The sequence below is a fragment of the Falco naumanni genome, chromosome 1, assembly GCF_017639655.2.
Source record: "Falco naumanni isolate bFalNau1 chromosome 1, bFalNau1.pat, whole genome shotgun sequence".
NCBI lineage: Eukaryota > Metazoa > Chordata > Aves > Falconiformes > Falconidae > Falco > Falco naumanni.
The window spans coordinates 78133963-78158401 of record NC_054054.1 but is presented as its reverse complement, the minus strand read 5'-3'; the positions used below and the strand labels follow the sequence as shown (position 1 = coordinate 78158401).

Below are 24439 nucleotides of genomic sequence, written 5' to 3'. Positions count from 1 at the left end.
TATTCCAAAATATTCCCCATGATTCTAGTTTTTATCCAGCATTCATCCCTGCCAGTCAGGACACTCCCATCCATTTCCATCTTCTTTCATTCTTGCCACCTTCTTCCCAAAATCACACTAACAAGTTTCTGTATGTAACTGTTTCTGCTATTGATCTCCCCTCCTGGGGATATCAGATGCACTGTTCTCTCTTCTAATAGCAAATCTTGTTCATCATCAAAAAAGAAGAAAATGGTGTTAATGTCTCTGAGAAGATGAGATCTTTTTTTATCTTTGTCTTTACCTTTGCCTCACTACAAAATCTGAGAACAAAATTTGGCACATCGCTTCTTTACCACCTCATTTCTTTCCTCAGCAAAAGTGAATTGCCATGTAGCTTTGCATGTTTTTAGCATTATGGTCCTATTCTTTATAGTGCAAATACATCTGGCCTACTTAGTGAGAAAGTAGTGAATATCATTAACAGGAATTAAGATAAATTCTTGGGTAAATTTTGTTCAATTTTCTATCACCTTATGACATTTTAAAGAAATCATACCTATGAAAAAGTCAATTGTTTAACTGATTTGTCCCATCAGAGACAAAAGGCAGAGGCATTGATCAAAATAACTTGATTATTTCTCCAAACAGTCCAGAACATTTTATTTTATACCATGTAGCTAAGTATTAGCATGACCATTAGACCATAACTTACTAACAGGTTTCTGAGGGAAATGGGTGTTCCCTTAAACCTAGTGGGAATTGGGTATCTCTCTTCCTGGCCACCATAGAAAATCCTAACCTCACAGTTTTAAATTATTTGTACTCTGGCAGAAGTTTGCGCTTGATAGTTTTTCGGGTAAGTATTATTTCTGACCATTCAGCACTGAGCAGAACAGACATCCCTGTGTCAAAAAACCTGGTCAGTTCTCTATATCAAGGGGCTGCTTTTCCCCAGAATGGATTTACTTCAATAGCTTACTTCATTCCCTCAGACCTTATAAATGCAAGTCAAATTACGGAGTATGCAGAACACAGTACACAAAAAAAAAAAAAAAAGTATCACTGGGTTAAAAATAAGTATGAACCTGCCCCAACCTTTGCACAAGCCCAAGAGTAAGTGGGAGCTGCTGTTGGGAACATCTGTGCCGTATTTTCAGGCCAGCTTGTGGTCGTATACTCTAAAATTACAGAAAAGTCAGCAGTGTAAAAAACCTTGACTTTCCCTGGCAGACCATTTACTTGCTCTTTTGGAGACACCCGAGTACCTTCTGCCTGGAGGCATAAGGCCTACAGCTTGCTCCTCAAAATGTCAGGAGCTGCTCAGCAAACCTCAGCTCCTAAGAAGAAAACAGGAGTGAGAGATTTTAGTCTGCTCCCACTGAAAACGGGGGTAAAATTGATACCAGGTTTGAACAAGGCAGATGGGACTTCTAGGCAGTGAAGCTGGTTGGTCTAGGCTGCCTCCAGGAGCTACCAGCTCAGAACCTGCTCCTCACAGAAATCCTGAAATTTCCAGGCTTACATATACCCATATAAATCTCCTCTTTACCTTTATTGCAGTGAAAACATGTTTTTGGAAAGAACCCCGAGCATCAAATATTCTTTTGCAGAGATACTTTGCAACACAAGGCAGCAAATCGATGAGCTTAAAGACAAAAGCTCAAACTTTAGGCAAAATAAGTGGAGACTTCAGCCTCTTGCTACAGCGGTGGCTCACAGCATCCGCCACCCATCCCCTCTCACCTTGTTACCAAGTGCAGCAGGCATGGGCATCTCCTGTACCACCTTTATGTGGAGGTATACAACTCAGTTTGACTGTTAAGGAAACCTACAATAGTTTTACTATTGCAATATTGTAATAAAGTACTAATATTTGCTAGTGAAAAACATTCCCTTTGTTGGTCATGCTCCTTTGTGAACTTTCACACAGCATAATAGAAAGAATACTTCCAGTATATAGATGCCACACTCTGTTCTCTGACTTTTTCCTGGTAAACTCAATAAAACAGTGCAGTAATGCTACATCACACATTTATAAATATGATATAGTGTGCTATAATAGCAAACATTATTTTGAAATAATTCCCACATCAAATACAAATATTCATTTATAGATATAAATAGAACAAGAAACTGAGTTGTGCCTTTCTGTGGAAGAAATCCATTTATACTGAAGAGGGTTCGTGTTAGTAAAACCTTTAATATGTCATGAAATTAGTAAATAATACCAAGCTTAATGAAGGGGGTGGCAAAGGTGCAGACTTCAAAAAAAAAGTTTGCAGGAGCTTCACAGATAGCAGACTTTAAGTTATTACTTTTTTTTTTTTTTTTTTATCCTAGGTGAGCTTAGCCCACAAATCTCTGATGCTGTACAAATAAATCTGCCAGTCCTACACTGGTGAACTATTAATTGGTTCCAGAACTAATGCAAATTTTTTTCCCGGAAGTTTGTACGATATACATATACTTCAGAAAGTATCAGGTTGGTGGTGCAAGAAAGGCCAATTTAAAATCAGGGCTGGGATTCTGCTGCCCACATTTGTTTTAAGGGAAACAGATTTGACCCCAGTGTTAAGCAGTACTTCACTGGAAGCCCCGCAGCCTAAAAAAGGTGCTCAGCCTGGGGGGAAAGTGTCAAGATCCAGGCTCACCTTCATGGCTGCTGTCTGCTTCCGATGGATGGCCTCATCTCCCGCAGAAAACCAGGCAAAAAGAGACCAGTGAAACTAAATGTACGAGGATCCGTTACCTGGGAGTGCAGGAATAGCTCCAGAGGGGCCAGCCCAGAAGCTCTGCAGAGCAAGCCTTTAAGTCTTCTGCTTTTCAGATATTTGGGGCGGGGGACAGAGTTATCCACTCCAAACTTACCTGCTGTTCTGAAAAGTATGACATTGATCTCACGGTGGTGGTTCAAAACTGGAGCTCCTCACTAGCTAGCTAGCCTGGAGTCTGTAGTAGAGAACATTTCCATACTGAGAGGGCTTCTGCAGGCCCAGGATTTTGCTTTGGTGTATCCAGGGTAGACCTGTTTTCATTTATTTCAGATTCTGTAGCATCCCTTGCCCTCGGGCTGTTTTGTTCTAAGTTTTTCCGCCCTAAGTAGGCATGCAAAGAATCAAGTCAATATAGACAGAAGCCACCCCTCTCACCTTCCCACTGCTCAGAAACAGCTTCTGGTGGCCCACGCTTGGATTAGTGCAGGATTTACTCCCATTTCTGTATGCAAGTGGTGGCCTTCACTGGACTAAGTAAATCCTGTAAAGGTGAATCTTGCCTCACTAGTTTTCTGAACTTGTAAAAGTTATCCACATATCAAAGTTATTTTTTGTTCCAGTTTTCAACAACCCCCTGACATGATGCCTAGCAGAACACTACTGAAGAAAAGAAGTTGCCATGGGGCTGATGCTTCTATGAATTGAAAGCTGCATACAGGGTAGGGAGTGAAGGGATTCATTGTCACTTTTTAGGATGAAGAAGAGTAAGCAGTAGAGTATCTTAGGGAACAAGTTTTATTGAGGATCTTCATCAATGACCTGCACAAGGAAGGGGGACAGAAATGTGTCCCAGTTTGCAGATGATACTGAACTCCTTCAGTGAGTCAAATGACACACACACACTCATCGTAAGGAGATCTAGAATGGCAGTACGCAGCTGAGCAAGGGCAGTAATAAGTACCAAAGAAGTTCCTGTGTATGTATATATATAGTGCATCTAGGGAGAATAATCTAAGTTGTGCTTACGCAGTGCTGAACGGAAAACTGGCAGCTGAAGCTCAGGAAAGAGACCTGCGAGTCTCTGAACAGATCTGCTCAAAATGCAACAGCAGCCAAAAGTGCCAACAAAAAATTCGAGGTGTTCCCAGAAAGGATGGTAAGAACAAACCATGAAATATAAAACCTTGGTGCACCCACATCTTGAACACTCTGTACAATCCTATTTCCACATTTTAAGGGCATAGAGAAATTAGCAAAAATGCGGAGAAAAGCAACTAAGACGATAAAAGGGATGGATCAGCAGCCTTTACAGGGAATCAGAAAAGGATGGGACTTTTCATGATCTTTTCCCTCCCCCAGGCTGAGTGGAATATGGTCAAGGTTTATAAAATGAAGGCAGTGAGTAAAGCAAATACAGAATTACTATTTGCCAAGTCCTGTGGCGTCCTATGGGTACTCACAGAAACCAGTTGGAGAGCAATTTCAATCCTGATAAAGTATTTTTTTTTTGATACCTCAGGTCACTACCTGCTCTACCTTCTGCAATCTGCTGTTACAGGAGGCTGTGGAGGTCCACAGTACCAGCCAGTTGAAAAAGGCAGAAGCAGACAAATTCCAGGGCAGCACGTCCGTAAAGAAATACTAAAAGAGGCAAGCATGTGCTCGCTGGCATCCTCCGTGTGGTGGTGGGTGCCGGAGAAGTGTGAGGAGGATGGACTGCAGACAGGCAGGATCATGAGTTGTCCCCGAGCAGCATTTCCTATCGCCTGTGCTGGACACGGCACAGAGGGTTAGTTTGACCCAGGCCATTTTCTGTGTTGTCCTGAAAATAAGGCCCTGCGCTCCTTTGCTACAGCTTAAAGCTGCCACTTCAGAGTTATTTCCACCCATTTAATTTTGATTGCATCTCAGTAGGCAGTAAATGGTGCAAGATCTTTCTCAACTGCAATAACTGTGTGGTAATTATCAATGGCAGGGACTTCTTTGTTGTTTTGACCATGTCATTTTTTTCCGTGGAGTTAGGGAAAACGTGGGGCTCTACAAAATGAAAGGAGGCGAACCAACCATGTTAAATAGATATGGATCATTTGTATGAATCTATAAGACTTAAAAGTGACATAAATCTAGTCAAATAAGTATATTGAGTGAAGAGAATGAGTTAGGCAGGCACAAAATAAATTATATTTTCAATTAACTTGTTCTTAGGGCTTTGTTCTGCTACAGTCATTAAAATTTCTGGATCAGAGTCCAATTTATACAGCTGAATGTTGCTCCCAGGTTTTCTGGTGGTGTAACTGGTGTACTTAGTGTGGTGAGCAAATAATTTTTCTCAGGAATGAGCAGTTGCTCTAATAAAGGTATCGGAAGCTGGGCCTAAATAATGAAAGAAGGACGAGAAGTCCTGGAGGCTGTATCATCCCCTCTGCCAAATCGTCCCTTTCGGCAGAGATTCCCTCTCACTCTGAGGATTTCATAAGAACCAAACCTTGTCCTTACCTGACCTCTGCTGCTGCACTTGTTTGTCTTTCCTTGTCCATCTTGCTCTAAACACCCCGAACAGCAGAGTGCTGCTTCACTTTGCACTATTTCTCATTGTTTCTTCTCCCAGCTCAGAGAAAAGGCTGAGAATGCTGAGGAGATCTCCACCACTCTCACCAGAAGGTGAGTTTATGCTGCAGAAAATACTGACAAAATATTGATTTTATATATTGCTAGCTGTTCCAAGGCATGCTTATGGCTACTGATTTATATTCATCAGGTATCACAAGATCTCAAGATAATTGTCAGGTCATAGTTTTGATATCCATTTGCTGTGTCACAATGCAGAGAGAAGAAATGTGCTAGATTTGAGCAAAAGGTTGAAATGAGGTGTCTATTCTTCCCCCTTCCGCGCCCCCCCCCCCCCCCTCCCCTGCCCTGAGAGTAGGAGAGGGAATAGCTAATCAAGGAGCAGGGGTAAATCTCACAGGCTGGTTATCTGGCATGTGAATTAATGGATGGCCATTAGCTCTGCATATAATTTACAATCTGTATGTCCCTGTATGTAACAGCAATAGTAAGAACCAAAATCAGTTATTCTCTTACTGCTTTTAAATTTAATTTGCTGTTGCTTGCATCAGCCTTAACTTAACTTGGTCTACTGTAGCCACATACAGGGAAAAAAACCGAAACACTTTACTATCATTAAGGGTGGGAATTTGTTTCTGTCTAAAGGTGCTCTAAAATCCACTGCTTCTTCCAAACACTGTGAAATTTAGTGGGCATCTACAGGGTATATTAGGATGTGTTAGTGTTGAAATCTGGGATCAGATGAGCTGGAGATTGTTGAGGAACAATCCCTCAAGGCAGAATTTTTTTTGTTTTCTTGTTTGACAGGTTCTTATAACATGTTGCTGACATTGTCCCCGGACAATCAAATCATAATTCTGATCATGACTGATTGTTCTCAGTTGCTTGACATTTCCCACTGCTAGCACAGAGGGTTCACTACCCAGCATGAAGTAAGAAATCGAGATTTGAAAGTCAGTATTCTCTAAACCAGGCTAAACAGGTCACCCCACTCCCACAGCACTCCCTACCTCACACTGAATTCAGCTGAAGCTATTGCAGCCATTCTCCGTGCCAGTTTGCAGTTTCAAGAGGGACTGAGTAAAGGCTGCTGAGATGCACAGCTTAACTCCCCCATTCTGTTTTCAGTGGTTTGTCTGCACTGGATGTTCCGGAAATATAATCATAAATCTTTCCCTGTCATCAGCCCAAATAAATCATGGCATTGCCATGAAACATGAAAGAGAATACAGTTAAGCTGCCCAGGAACAAATCCAGAGGCAGAATAACAGCACCTCTAATGCTGTAGAGGCCAAAATGTTTATCCCTCCCATTCTTTGCTCACAAATGCCACCAGGATCAACACTGACGAATACCCTTTTTGATATGGCCCAGGGAAAAATTCAACAGCATCCGGTGTTTAAATCACCTTTGAAGGCTCACTAACCTTCAGGCTCTCAGGTATGACTGACAGTATCCACAGCAGCAGCTGCATCCCTTAAACCGTCACTGCAGAGACCTGAGTTAGCTTACTCAAGTGGTGGACATCTGGCCCTCACACACTTTCTGAGTTTTCTTCAACTTTTATATCCCCAGCAGGACTGGCATGGTGCGCTCAGAAGCTGTCAGGAGTGCAGACTTTTACACCCTTGATGACACTGTGCGAGGAAGGTGGCTGGCTCTTGAGCAGCATCTGTTCACACCCTCGGTAGGTCATACAGGGCATCAGTGGGTTTCTTACATCTCTCTGTTCCCTGTCTAATCTTGGTTCAGTCCACAGTGGCAATCCTCACTTGAAACCTAAGGAAAGATCAGTAAAGCCGTATTATCCTCACAGTCAGTTTGAAACTTGATTTTCCCTTCTGTTCTCTCTGTGTGAGCCCTGAGCCCCAATTTTCTCAGTCTGTCAATACATATCCATTGTACAGTCATCCCCATGTTTCTTCCTTTCATTGCTTTTTGTCTTCTTCTGTACTACAGCTGTCTTTTATCATTCTTGTTTGATCTTCAAATGGCTGAAGAAATATACAGGATTTTTTTCAAACAGCGCAGTTTTTACATAAGCCATAACATGATGTACGTCTTTACAGCTGATCTGCTGCCCTCATAAGGTAAGATACTCTATGCATCTTGGAAAAAGAAAGAAAAGATGCATCTAAAATAGCTTTTGTGGATATGGGGGGGTGGGGGGTGGGGGGTGGGGTGGAATAAGTAGTTCTGTTACAGAGGACCATTAGCCAAGCCAGCTGCGATTGCTGAGAGTGCTCAGAAGCAAACCTTATGAGACAGTCAGGTTGCATCCATCCACATACGTGAAATGGTTGTATATTTTGTCCCAGTTCTTCTAGCTTTTAGGCTGAGGGAAAAAGTTGTACCATGAAAAGCTGAAATTTAGACAGAGGCAGAGCCAGCTTTGCCAATTCTTGTAATGTTATTGCAAGAATTGCAACCGTTAATGCTTTCTCTTCAAGCCCCAAATGCGAGCAGCAAGAAATTGCAGAGGACTATTCATTTCTGAGTACATTTTGAGCCCTTCTGATCTCAGGGAAAGGTTCAAAACTACCTCAGAAATGTAGCCTAAAGAATAAAATAGAAAGTAATTAAAAAAATGCAAGACAAAATCTTACAACTTTTAAATAAGTCTGATGTTTTTCCAACCACATTCATTTTGAAGATAGGATTGGCGATATTAGGCATCATAGCTTTAATCCCACTGAAGAAAACAGACCTGCTAGGTGTATTACTTAAAACACAGGAAAGTGCTGTCTTGGCTAAGAATTACCTTAACCTTTTCTGTTCAGGTACTGTCCTGATTCCAGACCTTTCTATGTTTACAATCTGAGCAAGGGTCTAAAAGAAGTTACTTACTTGGCAAAATTCAATTATATAGACAAAATTTATGGCAGTGCTGAGATTTTATCATCCATTTTTAAACCTAGAATAAATTTTTTACTCCTAAACGAGAAACTTCCGAAAATTCCGCTTTAATGATAATGTTGCACAAAAATCTTTTGCTTTCAATAATCTTTCATTGTTCTTTCTAGTAAATTTACTGTGACAGTAATTTTTCTGCCTTTAGAAGAAAGCAATTTATTTCTAATAATTTATGCAGCAGCTACAGCATGTTTATTACCATGCAGAGGACAGATCTGAAATATGTCAGTGAGCATATTTTGCAAGCCATCTGTATACACTTCATGGACAGAAAAGGGCACAATTTTAAACCATCTTTCCAAAGGATTGCAGACTGAAGCTTCCACATTAGAATACAGAGCATATTCTTAGACTCCGTCAAGACTGCACCTCGGCACAGGTCAGACAACCTGAAAGACCCATCTGATATACGTTGTCGGAGAAGTTCACTGCATCTATGCTGGGTCAGGATTATGAGGACTTCCAGGAAGCACACAGTTTTCATATGTGGAATGGCCCCTACTCAATACCCCAGGAAAGCTGCCAGTCAGTTACTGCTGCACTCAGCTGCTTCTGGGCAGGGGTCCTCCTGCCTGCAGATTCAGAGGCATTAACCATTCGGTTGGGTCATTGCCCAGATTCTTCTTTCAGGATGCCTTTAGCCTCAGCTGTGGAATAAGCAGTTCTACAAACTGCCATGCAGTGCACTAGTCCTCTTTTGCAGGAGGACTCCTAGCTGCTCCTCAGGCTCTCAGTGGAGGTGAAGTCTGCTTTATTCTTGGATGCTGAGCACTTGTAAGCCACGCTTTAGGGATAACACCCTACCCCCTGTTCTACAACTCTTCCCTTACAAGGGTCATCCTCCCGACTGCAATATTTCCCATTGAAGACAGTAATATTTGTATTTTGATTCAGCAATGATGATGACATCTACTAAAGGAGACATACACTGAGATAAATGCTGGTAGCAGAGGTTCTCTGCATTTACAGCAACAGACCTGCCCTGGAGTTACACCTCATCCCTCCTCAAGAAACGTCTATGAACATGGACACTTGAAATAGGCTCAGACTGATGCTTGTAGCTACCAGCAGTGAGATATGTGGGATATGATTATTTCTTTTACATTTGTGCTTGTCCTTCCAGCCTTTGGGAAACACTGAGTTTGTTGGAGGCTAGGCTTGCCCCTATGGACTCAAGACCATTTTGATCCCTTTCAGAGATGGGGATATTTGGGAGTACTATATATCTCTTTGTTACGCAGAGATGATCAACATCTATAACAATGGAGACAGAAACAATTCCCCCAGACTGGGCAACATATCAGAAGTGTTTATTGCACTTTATGGTGTCTGAGAAGAATGATTCAGATCAAAATCAAAATCACAATGACTCTCAGAAGAATGAAAATAGCTTAGTTCATTTTTGCACAGAAAAAACCAAAATCAATAAATGATAACATTTAAGCATAACATTGTAATTGCCTGTCTAGTAGGCTGTACTCAGGGCAAACTCCCACTGGCTTAATTTTATTTGTCATGTAACTCATTTAACAGGTCTTTCACCACAAAAATGCTTTAGATGCCAGGAAAGACAAGTCAGGAGGTAGTGGTAATCTTAAAAAAAGATTCTAGAAAGATGTGGTAAAACCCCCAAAAGAAATGAATAATATCAAGGAAAATCAGAAGTGGCATTTGTCTAATACTGGAATTAATTATAAATAAAACGGAATGCAAACAACATAAATGAACCCAAGTTTCCTGAACATATAACTCCAAGAGTAATACAAATCCTTACTGTATGTTTATTCTGTGTATACTTTTATCTATACGTATAAAAAGGATGCTGTAGCTGGAAAGTAATAGAACTACTGCTTGAATAGTAATACCATTACTTTATTATTCTTTTTTTTTAAAAAGTGTGGTTTTTAAGTCACCATTCAAGTCCAAATTTTTAACACTTCACAGCAATGAAGCAAACTTTGGAACACTGATATTTCTGTTTTCTTGAACTGGCCCTGAAGTAAGACCTTTGATATTGTAGTAGATTGTGTGGAGCACATTAAAGAACAGCTTCTTTGGGCATATTCCAAAGGAAATTGAAGCTATTGGTGACCTTTACACTGGTTTACAGGAGAATAAGTCTGGGCATTAGTATAATTAATATAATGGAATAATATAATGAAATAAACAGTTATAATTATGCATGATTACTTAACACAGTTTAGTAATTCACCTCTGTGGGGTTATGCTATACCTCTGTTTCTTAAAATACACCACTTACACTATGTTCACCCTTTTATTGCAGGGCTGGAACGGTAGGGACAACTTAAAGAGTCACTGATCACTGCTTTCAGAGGACCACTGCATCCCAGCAAGAGATGCTAAACTACTTTAAGGGACATAATTTCAGGGCCTCACAGTGCACTTTTATAACTATAGGTGCACATATATATATATATATATATACACACACACATCATATGCAGAGAACAAAATATTTCTGATTCTTTTGAATACTCTGATTATGTAAGTTCAAAATGCAGTTAGATAGTTTCACCCCTCAATTAATGCACAGTGTGCTGGAAAAGTTTCCAGAGCAGAATTCCTCACCCAGACAGAAATCAGGCCCCTGCCCTGCCCACAGTAACAAAAATGTGTTCAGACTCCAGAGCAGGAGGTTCAATTTTTCCAACCCAAAAGAGGGAAGATGACAGAAGGGAGAGCTATGGGCTGGTCGACATGAAGGAAGTACGTGCCCAGCCTATGGCACATGCCAGTGAGCAGCTGCCTGTGGAGAGGGTTATGATCCATAAATTGTTATCACATTCAGTGGTCCTAATGGTGACCACTCTCAGTTTCTTTTTAAGCATACTGCACTGAGCCACAGGTCTAAAGGTTTGATTGTCCCTCTGTGAAGAGTGAGCTATCTGTCTGCCTTTAGCAGTCTGCAATACAGAAAAAAAATTGGTTATACACTTGCAGTTACTCTTCATGGCAGGGAATTTGTATTTCAGGATTCAGATTTATAGGCTTTCCAAATGCATGTTAGAGCAATTTGAAAGGTTATCATCCCCAGCTGCCTGTCCTTTCTCTCTGCCAGAGGTTATTGCTTCTACAGCAGAGACAATTGAATGGCTGGCACATTATGTGCACTGTTCATGGCCTGGCACATCAATTTCAGCTTACATTATTAACTGGTTGTCTGTGAGCGTAGGTGGCAGAATGCCCTGACTTATCATCCTTCTTGGACATAGCTGCAGTGGTTAAAGTGCTTCTCAGTTCCCACAGGTGACAGCCAAATCCCAGGGGTACTGAGGACAAAGCCCCAAATCCCACCCATGCAGGATGCTGAGGGTTGCTGCAAAGTACCATTTCCCACACTGCTTGTCTCACTCTTTGGAAGGGGGCAGGAGGAAGAAGCGAGTAGCTTCCAGTGTCGCTGTGTCAGCGCAGTCAGATAGCCCTGGTAATCAGGAAAGGGCTAGGCACACCCAGGTTTAGCGGACCTAGTAGAAGTCAACCTGAGAAACTTTCCAGTTGGGAGTATAGGCAGCCAAAGGGCTAAAACTGGCCATTTGGGAAAAAGCCTGGAGACGATTTGGAAAAATCAGCAATATGCACTGCAAAGCTTAACTTTTAAACACTACCTGTAGGAACCACACTGTGCACCTAGATGAAAATCCCACAAGGCACCAAGTCAACCAAAAATCAGAACAAAATTGCAGTGAGGGACCCTCCCAGGACAGCCGCTCTCCTAGCCTCACCGTGGAGCCCAAGAGCATCACAGCCTGGAACACGTTGCTCATGTATTCACTTGGGTGAAGAGGGATGCAGCTTTAGCATCTGTTCCAGTTCTGCAGGGGAAGGGACCAAAGATTTGTCTCCTACATGCCAAAAGGACTAGGTCACCTCAAAAGTGTGCTGCTGTGGAAGTTACACATCCCTTCTCTTTAGCCTGAATAACGTGTGGTCTGAGAATGCCTATTCTAACAGATGTTTTGGGTGTTTAGTTTGTGAATACATCTGAATCTCCTTGGTACACCCAGACTTTTATGAATGCCAGACAGCAAGAGGTACCAAGGGGCTGATATGGATGCAAATCAGCAGAATTTAAGCAACTTGGGGGTGAGGCAGCAGTTATTCAGACTTTCTGAAATTTCTAATAGCAGTTTAATTTTGAAAGTAGACACCTACTTTTGCAAGTAGGATCTAGGTTCCTTGATGGATTTGGCCTTTCTGATCTGGAAGTATTTAAAAATGTATCAGTGAATCAGTGGAGTTAGGAGCTTTGATCTCTTATGTGCCAGTTTCCATCTGTAAGTGTCTGAATACCTTTCTAAGTCTGGGCTACAATGAGTTCGTTGAACCACGCTAAAGTGTGAGGCTTTTCCATAGACAGAAGTGACCTTGCTAGAGCAGAGAGGTTTAGTGTGGAGCAAAAATTGTTCAGTAATATCAGAAAGACCCTTTGATTTGAGCATTCCTACACAGAAAATAAAATTGTAGAAGATACCCAGACATTGTTAATTATATTCAACCCATTAAGCGCAAGCATCATACAGGGAAAAATCATTTAGGATTGATGGGTTTTGTATTGCCATCCTTAGGCTTACCCCATGTTCAGAGTAACTCCCATTGATTTCTGTTGACATTAATGGCCCATTAGCAGGCAGATTCAGTGGCTGGCAGACTGCTCTTTGCCTGTGCCAATCCCACCTCCTGCTTGCGAAGTTCTCATGTTCTCTGGATGTTGCTGCTGAAGCATGGGCCAAAGAGTGGGGGCAGCAGCAATGGCCCCAGAACGAGCCCTTCCCAGCAGAGCAGGTGCCACTGCCACAGCTTTATCTTTGGGAAATGTAGCAGCAGAAAGCCTCATTCTCCAGTCTCCATCAGCTTGGCAGCCCAGCCCTGCTCCAACCCTTCCCTCCAGCCCAGAAGGTGCAGCAGATGGAGGGTGGCCCGGCTGTCTTGCAGCAGGACCCGTGTGTCTCGCAGGGGTGGAGGGTGGGGGCATGTGGCTGCCTGGGGCCAGGCACTAGGGTGCGGGTGAGTGAGGAGTACAGCTTCCAAGTGTAAGGAAGAGGGGAAATAGTCAGGTATCCCAAGAAAAGAAGCATGGTGAAACACGTGGGTAAGGAAGGAAGAAAAAAAGAAGGAATAAGACCTGCCTTCCCTGTCAGAGTTCCACAGCTCCCTGAAACCTTGCCTTCATCCCACTCAGAATTCTTTAAACTTCACTGACCCCCACTTACCATCATCCCCTTCCTCCAATAAGCTGAAACCTCCACTGACCCCTTCCAATCCCACACGCATGCCTCTGAAGGCCATTAGTGACCTCTTCCTATCTCCTCAAACCCATTCCCCCTCTCCACCCTAGCCCCTCTGCTCCATCTTCTCCATAGCCCCCATAGTCACCTCCCTAGCCTCTCCTCCCCACCGCGGTGGCCTTTCCTGGCACTGTCAGCCTCACGTACCTTGTCAGGAAGCCCCAGGTGAGCTCCACTGGCTGCTCCAGCCTTGCTCCTGGTGGGGAGTGTTTTCTCAGCGGGCACAGCCGTTTAAAGCGCTTAAGCATTCACCATGGAGATGGAGGAGCACATCATCAAATCCAAGGGATTCTGTCCAGCGTTACCATTTGCTGCATTTCTCCCAGGGCCCAAAAAATCAATACATTCCTATGGGCCTGCACCCACGGCAGTGTATTGGCAAAGATGATTATTCCAGTATTTCTGTCTTCGATTTCACTGTTACCCTTCTTTGTCACTGTTCTCTTAAAGAGAAGAAACCCGTAATAATGCCATCTTGTAAGGTTTACATAAGGCAAGCGTTTCTTCTGTGTCTTGCCTTTGTGACACCATCTTCTACCTGATACTAGGCCTCAAAGTTAAGATGGAACGTTTTACTCATTAAACTGCAAGAACAGAGTTAACCATACCCTTGTAATGGATGTTTTTTGAAATTAATCATCCTATTTTAATGAAAATATATTTCAGATAGGAATATATTCCAATTTTTAATACCTATCTGTAAAGGAATTATAGAGGAATGAAGGCAGGTTAATGAACATTGATGACATACAGCTGTGGGCTGGCTTCAGGGGCGGTGGGCTGGCTGATGTGGACAAGGTGCAGCTGTGGCTGGTTCTGCTGAGTAGTTAAATAGCTCCAAGGGGGGGGAAGGGGAGCCTGGGGTGAGGAGAGACCTGGAAGTAGCAGAGGGAGAAGAGAGAGAGTGCTGTGGAGGTAGGCGAGACAAGGAGAAGTTGCAGCAGAGGCACAAAGCAGGGTGGGCTGGCCTGAAGATGCTGAAGAAATGTCCTGGACAGCAGATGAACTGTTGAAACCTTGTGGGGGGTTGGTGGCTGTGCTGGGGCAAGCTGTGGGAGCTGCTTATGGAAGTTAACCTGGGATGGGATGGTAAAAGCCTTGTTGCAGCCGGCTAGTTTGGATAGTGCTGCAACACCTCTCTCTTTCTAGTAAATGTTAGCTTTGCTTCAAATACTTTTAGCTTCTTGAGCCAGTGGAAGAGGTTGCTGATTAGACAGATGGTTTGGCAGGGATCGGGTGCAGTGCGATAGCCATGTAAAGGTAACTACACACAGCATAGTGTGTGCAAGCAACACTGACACAGAATAAATAATAAGGGGCTAAGTGGAAACTGAAATTAATAGAGAGCAATACAGAGAAAATATAGAAATATCACAGAAAATAGGACTTTATTGCTGCTTCCTATTGTGATAGCCTGGATAGAAATACATAAAATCCATTTATAAATCCTCTACTCCATATGAGAAAGAGCAACAATGTAAAATTCATGGTGTTTGTGACTGGCCTTTATTGACAAAGAGTAAACAGCCATGACTTCTAATAGAGCTTCTGCTGCTGGTTTAACATCTCCATGAGAGGCTCATGCTAGAACTTCACACCGCACAATAAATATGTCACAGAAGCTTAAGCACCTCTTAGCATAAAGTGATTATTATATATTCTCGAGTTATTGGTCTCCCAGCTATTCACACTCAGGCTTTGAAGTGCCTGCTTTTATTCCAGCCCTGCCATCCTTTTCTTGCTCTTCTGAAGTTGCATAGAAGTTGTTCGGGAAATCGGCGCCAGTGTCTCTGTGACTGATATGTAAATCAAAAACAAGTAGGAAAACTGTAATAAGCCTTTAGGGACAGAGGGATTCTTTATGGCACTTGCTTGATGCTCAAGCTGAGAGGAGCTCCTTCTAAAGCTACCAATTAGGAAGGAGTGAATAACTGAGGTTATTGGCATTGGAGACATTCACTTCAGGACTGTTACTTCAGCTCTCATTTAGGCTGGTAGATGCTGAAACAGCAGCACAGCAAAGCTCTCCTGCTCTCTGTCCCTTTCTATTGAATTAGGACTCGGAGAACACGACTGGCATGAACTGACTGTCTTGTTAAAGAGGCCTGTTGTAAAGATTAAAGAGCTTGATGTCTCTAGATGTCAGCTAAATATTTCCTAAAGGTATCCTCAGGCATCCTGAGCTCTGTTTGTAGGTGAGCATAAGCAAGAAGTCTAACGTAAGAAGTGTCTTACATCTTATTTACATCTTATTTATGCTTACCTACAAACAGTTTTCCCAGATGCTGGGATTAATTTGCTCTGTTTTGCTAAGAGACTAACAGTGGCATAAGTTTTGATGGAGAAATAATGAAGTGAAAAATAAAAATCAACAACAATTACACTAATGAACAGTTATATAAAACCCATTCATTAAAAAGCAGGAAATGAAAGGGATTATAACTCTGCAAGAATTTTAAACATGGGAAAGGTAATGCAGTGGATAGCTAGATCTGTTATTAGATCACAAACAATGCCCTACTTGAGAGGAAAATCAGAGAAATAAAATTTTCCTCTAAGAATGTACTGACAGCAGAACAAAGATTGACTTGGGGCTTCATAAAAGATTTACTAGTACCTTTAAATTTTTCCCCTAAATTTTTTTTAGAAAAAAAGGAGCTAATAGGTTTCCCATCCAGTCACTAATGTGAGAAAATGTCACCTGCTCTATACACATTACCAGAAGTAAAGAGTGGAAGGTTACCAGCACTAAGCAGCAATGAAGAGAAGAATAAAATATTTTTATTTGAACAATTTAAAGAAATTAGGCTTTATCATTGTGGTTACAGATTGATATATAGTTATTTAAAATCAGGAAAATAGCTTATTAAAAGAATAAGAAACATGGAGGCAAGGTGAAAACCGAAAACGCCTTCACACACAGATATCTTTTATCTTTATCCCACTTTTCTTTTTCTTTCTTCCGTCGAAAGAATGAAAAGCAAAAACAAAACAAACCCAGAACTGGGGAAAAAAAAGAAGGTATTTGAATCTGCCATGAATTAAGGGCCTGATTGAAATTCAAACAAACAAAATTAAAAAGCTGAATCTATTAAGACGGACTACTTGACTATGAACCACAAAAAGTCTCTGCAGGTACTCATTCACCTCAACGGCAGCCAAGCACCATGCAGATAACTTACTAGTATACTGCAACAACAGCGAGAAAAATTGAAAGCAGCTAAATGCACAAAATTGAAACTGAATATATTTTTTAATATTTGTTTGACCATATTTTCCTGGTTTTGCAATATAATTCCTGATTACTGGAGGCCAACCTGACTTTCCTGTGGTCACAGATTCACTATTACTTCCTTGCTTTTTCCATCAGTAATTATAACAAGTCACTATAAACTTTCAAGTCATCCTTATTACATTCATTAAAAGCATCTGAAAGTAAAAATGTGACAACCGTACCTTTGTGTTGAGATTACCTTTCTCACCAGCTTTGAAGTTGGTTCCTGCCTGAAGCCCTGCATCCAATTATGTTAAATCATTAAAAAGTAAATGATCATGACATTTTATTTTAATAACCTGATTTGCTTTGGCCAAACATGAAACAGTGAACTTCTAGGGTAGGGACTTTCCTCACCAGTGTATGTTTTGGGAACACTGGGCTGAAGAGTGAGAGAGAGGAGAAAAAATTGTTGAATCAATACCAGAGTAATAGCCCCTTATTGAATGAGTCACATGCTTTCTTAGATGGAAGGAAAGAAGAAAAATCTTGCCCTATTCTACATTCTGATATTTGCAAACATATACATTATTCACAACTTAATCTGGGCCTCTTTCTTGTTCAGACAACAAGCTTGTGAACCCAGCTGAGCATTACCCTAAGCTAGGTAAGAAGAAAATGCATTTAGCTTAACAGAAGAAAATACCGCACATGCGATTTTTGTAAAATCCCAGACATATTTGCATGTCAGCTCCTTATAGCTCAGAAACCATGTTAATATGTCTCCTCCTATGGGACTGAGTAGAAATAATCCAGAAGAGAGAGAGACAGGGGTGACCCAATGAGTAAGAAATTGTGACTCAAAGAAAGACTGAAGGAACTAATGTCATTTGTCTAAAGGAACACATTAAGACAGGTATTTCTCTGGGTGACATCTCTAGCACATGAGGTTATTGTAACATGAGTTGCTAGAGGCTGTATGTGTCCCAAGAGCTGTGTCTTTCCTTCCTACTCATCTCCTAGTGGCCACTGTCAAAGACAAAGTATTTGGCTAGATAGATACCACCAAGGAAAAGAGCTAATCTTGTATTCTTAACGGGAGACAGGGTAGAACTTGCCCTTGTGCACCGTACTTATATTTTTATAACCTTACAGTCCACCACTTAGGAAGTAGTTCAGAAAAATTGGTTATTGAAAGAGGGAATGATGTATCAGGAAGGCTGAGAGAACTGAATGGGGATTCTTATCAGCGGTGTCGCCAGTAGGAGGAAAACAAGATTACAGACCAAAGGCTTGTGGTTTCTGTTTGTACGCCTGAGATCAAGAGCCAAAATACAGGCTGTTGCCCAGAGCTGCATAAAGCCTCTATGGCTAGTGGGCTACACCGTTGATTTTTCTGTCAGGCTTTGTGAGCTAGCGTTGTGAAATACTCTCCATACATTTTCATGGGGGATGAGGTGTAACAAAGTATCACATTTGGTAGGATCCATATTAATTTTACAAAGAATCCAATATTGCCTTGAATTAATTGTAATTAATGAAATGGACAATATTTCTGGGGGTTTTTTTTTGGTCCACAAGACACATGTATGAGGAAGGAGGATGCCTAGGAGTTCAGAATTATGCAAAAACTCTAGAACTCCCTCTGGAAGTATGGATTTCCACCAGAGCAAATTGAAAGAGGCAAGCAATTTGCTCTGTACTTTTAGAATAGATTTTTCAATCAAAATGTAATAGTATATGCTAGGAAATGACTGAAGAATAATATTTACTTGTGCATAGAGCAACACTGAAAAATCTAGTGTACAAGCTGAAGTGCAATTTGTCAACATTATAAAAATACAGGCATGTATTTAATACGAGTCCTGACGCCCCTACATCAGATCAAAGTAATTTATTATATGAAATCCTGCTCTTACAATGCATGGGCAAGTGGAGTCAGGAAATCTTCATACAATGTGTTTCTTCAGTGAGGGAGTGAAGCAGCACAGGGAAGAGGCAACATTTTGGTTTTCTGATTTCAGTGTGCTGCTCTGTGGGAAATATAAAAACTATGCCTTAAAAGTGGGAAATAAAATAAAGGCCAGAGAATTATATCCACTTAGCCAAGATGCCAAAAATGTTTATGGAACTAAAAATCTCAAGAGCACGAAGCAATTCATACTATGTTAATGTTTGTACTGGGAACTTTCCATTAGTAAATATATGAGAGGGAATAACCATATCCATCCATCTGCTTAGTAGCTGTTCAGCCACAGAAGCTACTACACGTCAATTATTAATCCCTCTGGGGATAGAAAACCTTTTTTTTTCTTGAGAGCTAGTTTTCTGCTTATTTTTTCTTTTTTTTTTTTCCTCCCCCTGTTATTTAAAAATTATCTTTTTCTTACAGATACATTTTCTTCTCAGTAATGTGTTCCTTTTTCACACAGCTCTACCATCAGCCACATGGCCATTTTCTAAAAGAATTATAAAGATATATCAGCCTAAACTTTTTCAACTTATTCAAGTTCTTTTGACACTCTTACTTCAGTCCCTTTGTTGCAACGATGGCTGTTCTACTGATATTCATTAAGACTTTTGAACAACCATGCTGTTTCTGGTTTTGTTGATCAGGTAGTGATCTTTCTGGCTTCTGGCACAGCAACAGACAGGAATGCAACAAAGATATTTATAAAATAAAAATCAGAAGTGTCTTATTTAGATACAACCAAAAAAAACCCCAAAACAACAGTGACTATGGCTGCCGTTACTGTTCCTTAAAGGCTAATCAAGAAAGTGATGTGTAACATCAAAAAGAAATTAACTTCAGTGAAAGGGGGGCATATTCTGATGCTAGCCACATTGGGAAATCATTGATTTTAGGTGGAATCAAGAAAGGTTACTTAGTTTTTTGCTGCTACATGATGCTGCTTTTTACAGGTTGATATCTGCCAGATCATCTTTGTTACTAATGCCACTGTAATAGCATGGAAAAGTAAGTACATAGCATCAAAGAAAATCTTTGTGATAAACACAGGTACTAATTCAAAATACTGATCAGAACTGTCATAGAGTGAAAGCTAATTTAGTCATGCCAGTCACTGAACATGACTCATCAGGAACAACTATTGCAAATGAATGAATAAACAGACAAAAAAAATAAGATTCATACAATACAGTTAGAAAATACTTTAAGTTACTTCAGAAAAATGAGGAAAATATCAATACTAAGATTACAAATTCACGTTTCAGTTTATTCTTTTTCAAAGGGTAGTTAAGTTCTTAATGTACAACATTCAGCATTAAAGACATATTTAAATGACAGCCTGTTGCTGTTTTCTTATTTAAAGATAATCAGCACATTTTATTTAAATGGATAGAATAAATACAATTTATGGACTTATTTCTGTCAGTAGCATGTGGTATTTTTAATGTTATTATAGTGTGCTTTTGTCCTTTCCAAGTGAAAAGGGACATATCTCAGATTTCTGCTGAAGGAAGGGAAAAATAGACATATGGCTTGGTTTATTAAAAATTATAATTATTTCAAAGTTATTTGAATACTAACAAATTCTTTAAGGAAGCTATGAACTTACATTACCAGAAAATTCCCACAAATATAACATGTTACCTATTAATAATTGTGATATATTTCCAATGGTGTAAAAGTTCTCACAAAAGCTTATGCAACTGCTGCTTTGCATTTCTTTCAGGCTCAAAAACCACACAACCTCTGAATAAAATCCAGGTAAAAACACTAAACTACACCTGCTTCCATGTCAAAAGCGAAGAAATCAAATGCAAATAGATGGCCATTTCAAAGCACAATCACAAATCAGACCCTCGCTGATCGGTTTCCATTGAAAAATTGGCCAAGAATCTTTTCAGATACAATCTACATGTCAAATCTGAAATGAAAACCAAAACCTGACAGATTTTACCAGGTTTGGGACTTTTGCACTGCTTTGTTGGCTATATAGCTTGGATCTGAGAGCTTCTTGGATCAAAGGAACCAATGCCTTCTAACCCTGCTCCCTCTGCTCTCTCTGAAGTAGGGAAAGTGCTTTGGTTTTTTGCTCTGCATTTAAATGAGTACCAGCTGTAAAACAGGGATCCAAATCCTGATTCAGACTTCTTCCAGATTTTGAAGTTTTGCGTCTATGGATGCATTTGTCCTTTCAAATGCTCTGACGCATCAGCTAAGTGTAAATGTAAATGCCCAGGAACACATCACATTTTGAATGCTCACGCTGAAGCAGCTCACCACTTCATAATGTGCGATTTCTGCAGCCCCTCAGCTCTAGTGAGAAAAGCCAAGGTAATGATGATACTTCTATACCTGTCCAAATACCTTTATGCCTTTTACAATTCCTGTGTTTATTAAAAGATAATTGCTTTTTCTGACTTATCACTTCACAGCTAGGTTGCAGTTCTCAGTTTGAAAGATTTACCAAGCAGAAAAAATAAGAATAACAAGGAAAGTTTTATGCAGTCTGGAGCTGGTGGATAAGTGTCTGGAAAAACGTGTATTTGGAATTTTTTTACACTGAAAAGCTTTCCTCAGTCTTTATAATTTTTCAGGAGCCTGTCCTGTCTACCTGATGGAGAACTCCAGGATGATGCCTTCATGAAATAACATTTTAGCCCAAAGTAACTTGATTTCCTATCTCTTTTGTGCTGTATCTATCTGACAGTTATTCAGAAAGGTGTCTAAAAGGCCCCTTTCGATGCTGCATGCCTCACCTCACCCATCTTTGACTCTAGCATATTTCAGTTCCATTTCTATAAATTAAATAAGCAGAATTCTCTGCTACCCTGCTAGGAGTGGGCCTTTTGCTTGCCATTGCAAAGTCGTCATAACAATTTTGCAGAGACACAGTAATAATAAAAAACATTGTGAAATCTGGACATTGCATAATATGTTCTGTCTCCAGATGGTGAAACCAAGTTGTCTGCAAACTCCAGTATTTCTGGGGGAAGGGACATGGTGAAGAAAAGCAAGGGCTGTGGATATAATCTGGAATTGAAATCCTCGCTTACCGTTCACTTCACGGGGGGAATCATCTCATTGTTCATTCCCAGGTGCATCATTTATGATTTATCATACAAGACAGATATGAAATTGTGAAGTGTTAAACTCTGGACAGTATTAGCTTTTTCACAAGATATGTCTTGCTACTGCAGCACTTGGAGGATCCTATTTTGTGCTGCAGAACAGATCAAAGTGCTTCAGCATGCAGCAAGGTTAAGCAGCTCAGGAATTGTCTCTAGAGGATGCAGACACATCCAAGTTTCTGTGTCTGAAAAGCTAAGGAGTATAGTAAAAAGCTGCCTCTGTCACTAATCAGGGAAATTCTTTTTTTATTGCTTTATTTTGTTGGGGGGGTTAAGTCTAAGGAGCACACACTGAGCTCATATTTTGAGCCCAGAAAAGCTACAAATATTCTACACAGTTCTGAACACATATAGGTTAAATTTAAGAGCTTTGCTTTCATGTGAGCTAATGGCACTCTAGACAACAGCATCATTTTTCTCCTCCACTGCTTTCTAATATCGATATCTTCAGACCAGCTCAACCTAGCTGTGGATATGTACTAGTTAATGACAGCAGATTAATTACTATCATCCAACATGTAGGTGGAAAAGAAGCATGCAAAAACCAGAAGAAAAATATCCCTTCTCTGTGAGCCCCACCTGAAGTCATGTTTCTTCTCTTATCAGTCATAGTACACACTCCTCAGTGCTCCTAAACTGCTGCTGCTGAGTAAGATATTCCCACAAATCGTTTCAGTCATTTCTCTAAAGTAATCATCATGTTGTCAGGAGCTGAATCAGTCTCATTATTTACTGTGATAGATCAGCACGTGTGTTGCATGGTGTAAGGAAGGTGAGAGAAAATGCTGGCACTGAGCTATTCCCTTGATCCCAGTGGAAGCAAGATGCCGGCTTCTGCAGCTTGTCCGTTGGAGAAATGAACAGGAACCTCAGAGCAGGAATAGCTCCAAACCTGCTTCTGCCTTTCAGTAGAAAACACATTCAGCATGAATTCGTGCCTGTGGATCAGGTATTATGATTACTGATGTATCATTTCATGTTTACTGCTAAAAAGAGATTCCGCCCCAAGCAATGTAATGATGCAGCAAGAAGGGAAAACATTTTTTTTTTTTTTTCAATCCCCCTCTTATTAGTATCTTCTCTGGAAAGCATGAGGCCAAAAGTGTGCTTACCCTCATAGCGTTGCATTTAAATCAACTCTTGTCACGGGTGACAGGTCTGCAGTCCTGTTTCTGCTGCTGTGACTGCATTTCATGTTATCTGTGGAAAACTGTAGGCATTTACATTAGGAGGTATGTGACCTGACTCTCAATCCCCTGCAAGTTACTGTTGTGCATTAAATCCAGGGGCTGAAACATCACCAAAATTCTCAGACCTGGTAAGCTTCAACAGTGTTTCTGTTCACCATCGTAGGATGGCAATGTCATGTAAACATAAGTAATGAAAGACAAACTCTAATTTAAGAGGAACAGTCTTGGGAGCCTTGCTGAACTGCCGCTTTCATGTTTCTAATGCTTATGCCTGCATAAAGCAGTGAGAAGAATAGAAGACTGAGGACTGAGTCAATACAGTTTTAACAGGCTTGTCAAAAGTTCCTTGTCCAAACTTCCTTCTTCTAAAAGCAAACCCCTAGACCGCGCTGCTTCTTCCCGTCTCTGCAGCTGCCTTCAGCACGACGCGGTCTGTCACACTGCGCCTTTCCCCTGCCAGCGCCGTTCCAAGGAGGGTCACGGCCCAGAAGGCTTGATGTGCATGCGAATGGTGAGTCATATTTTTACAGTAACTACAGATATTTGGGCTCTCACCACCACCTCTGATTTTGATGCAGGCTGTGCTTCACAAGAGGTTTCTGCTGAGAAAGTTCCCAGCAGAGAGCAGCCAGCCAGCTTTGAGGTCTGGCTGTAGCAGGGATGACTCCGGCGTGAGCACCGCAGACCCCCTGTGCTGGGCTGGCCGGCCCCATTCCAGGTGGAGCAGCCCACATGATTTCTTCTAACAGCAGGTGTTCATGCATACTATGGAAAAATGTTTGGGGAAAGCTGCTTTTCAGCACAGTTCTGTTGTCTTTCAGCAGGCTGTTTCAGGGTTTGAAAATCTTTCCCCTTAGAGCATGGGGAGAAAAGTTCAAATATTGTTGCCTGAGGAGAAGAGCACAGGAGTAAGTGCACAGCCCCAGCACACCCCCGCTCCTGCTCACAGCAGATACGGTTTTCCCTTCTGCATTAGGACTATCAGATTCACCATGTGTGAAGAGCATCTGAAAGGAAGATGCTCCACCAAGGCAGACCTGCAGCACCCCACTGCTGTCCAGCTGTGACTCTCCTATGGATCTTCCAACAGCAGAGGTCAGGACGAGAATGAAAAGCCCTCCAGATCGGTCTACTCTACAAATGATCCTGGTTTTCCTTTAAGGGCAGAGCTCAGACCGTGTTTGCAGATAGCCTTCAGCGAATTGCTCTGTATTATTTCTGTCCTGACAAGTTTGAATTGCTCTGTAATAGAGTGTCACTGAAAACCAGCCTCTCCCGCCTCTCCCATTTCTCTGCCACAATCTTTTAACTGATGCCAAAGCACTAAGCCTAACATATCATCTTCGTGTAACACTGTGGAGAAGGAAGAGCACAGCCTTATTGGATGGGGCAACTACTAGGGAAATTCAGGGAATGAAAGCTGTTAAATTAAATGTACCTCTGACTGAGAAGGAA

The 24439-nt window shown here is 41.2% G+C and overlaps 1 long non-coding RNA gene across 1 annotated transcript; it reads left to right on the top strand.

The window, feature by feature from the left end:
* Nucleotides 1–221: 221 nt before the first annotated feature.
* Nucleotides 222–16715, top strand: LOC121082636. The gene is made up of 3 exons (XR_005826078.1): nt 222–234; nt 10828–10833; nt 16689–16715. It is a non-coding gene; the product is annotated as an uncharacterized LOC121082636 (long non-coding RNA).
* Nucleotides 16716–24439: the final 7724 nt, after the last annotated feature.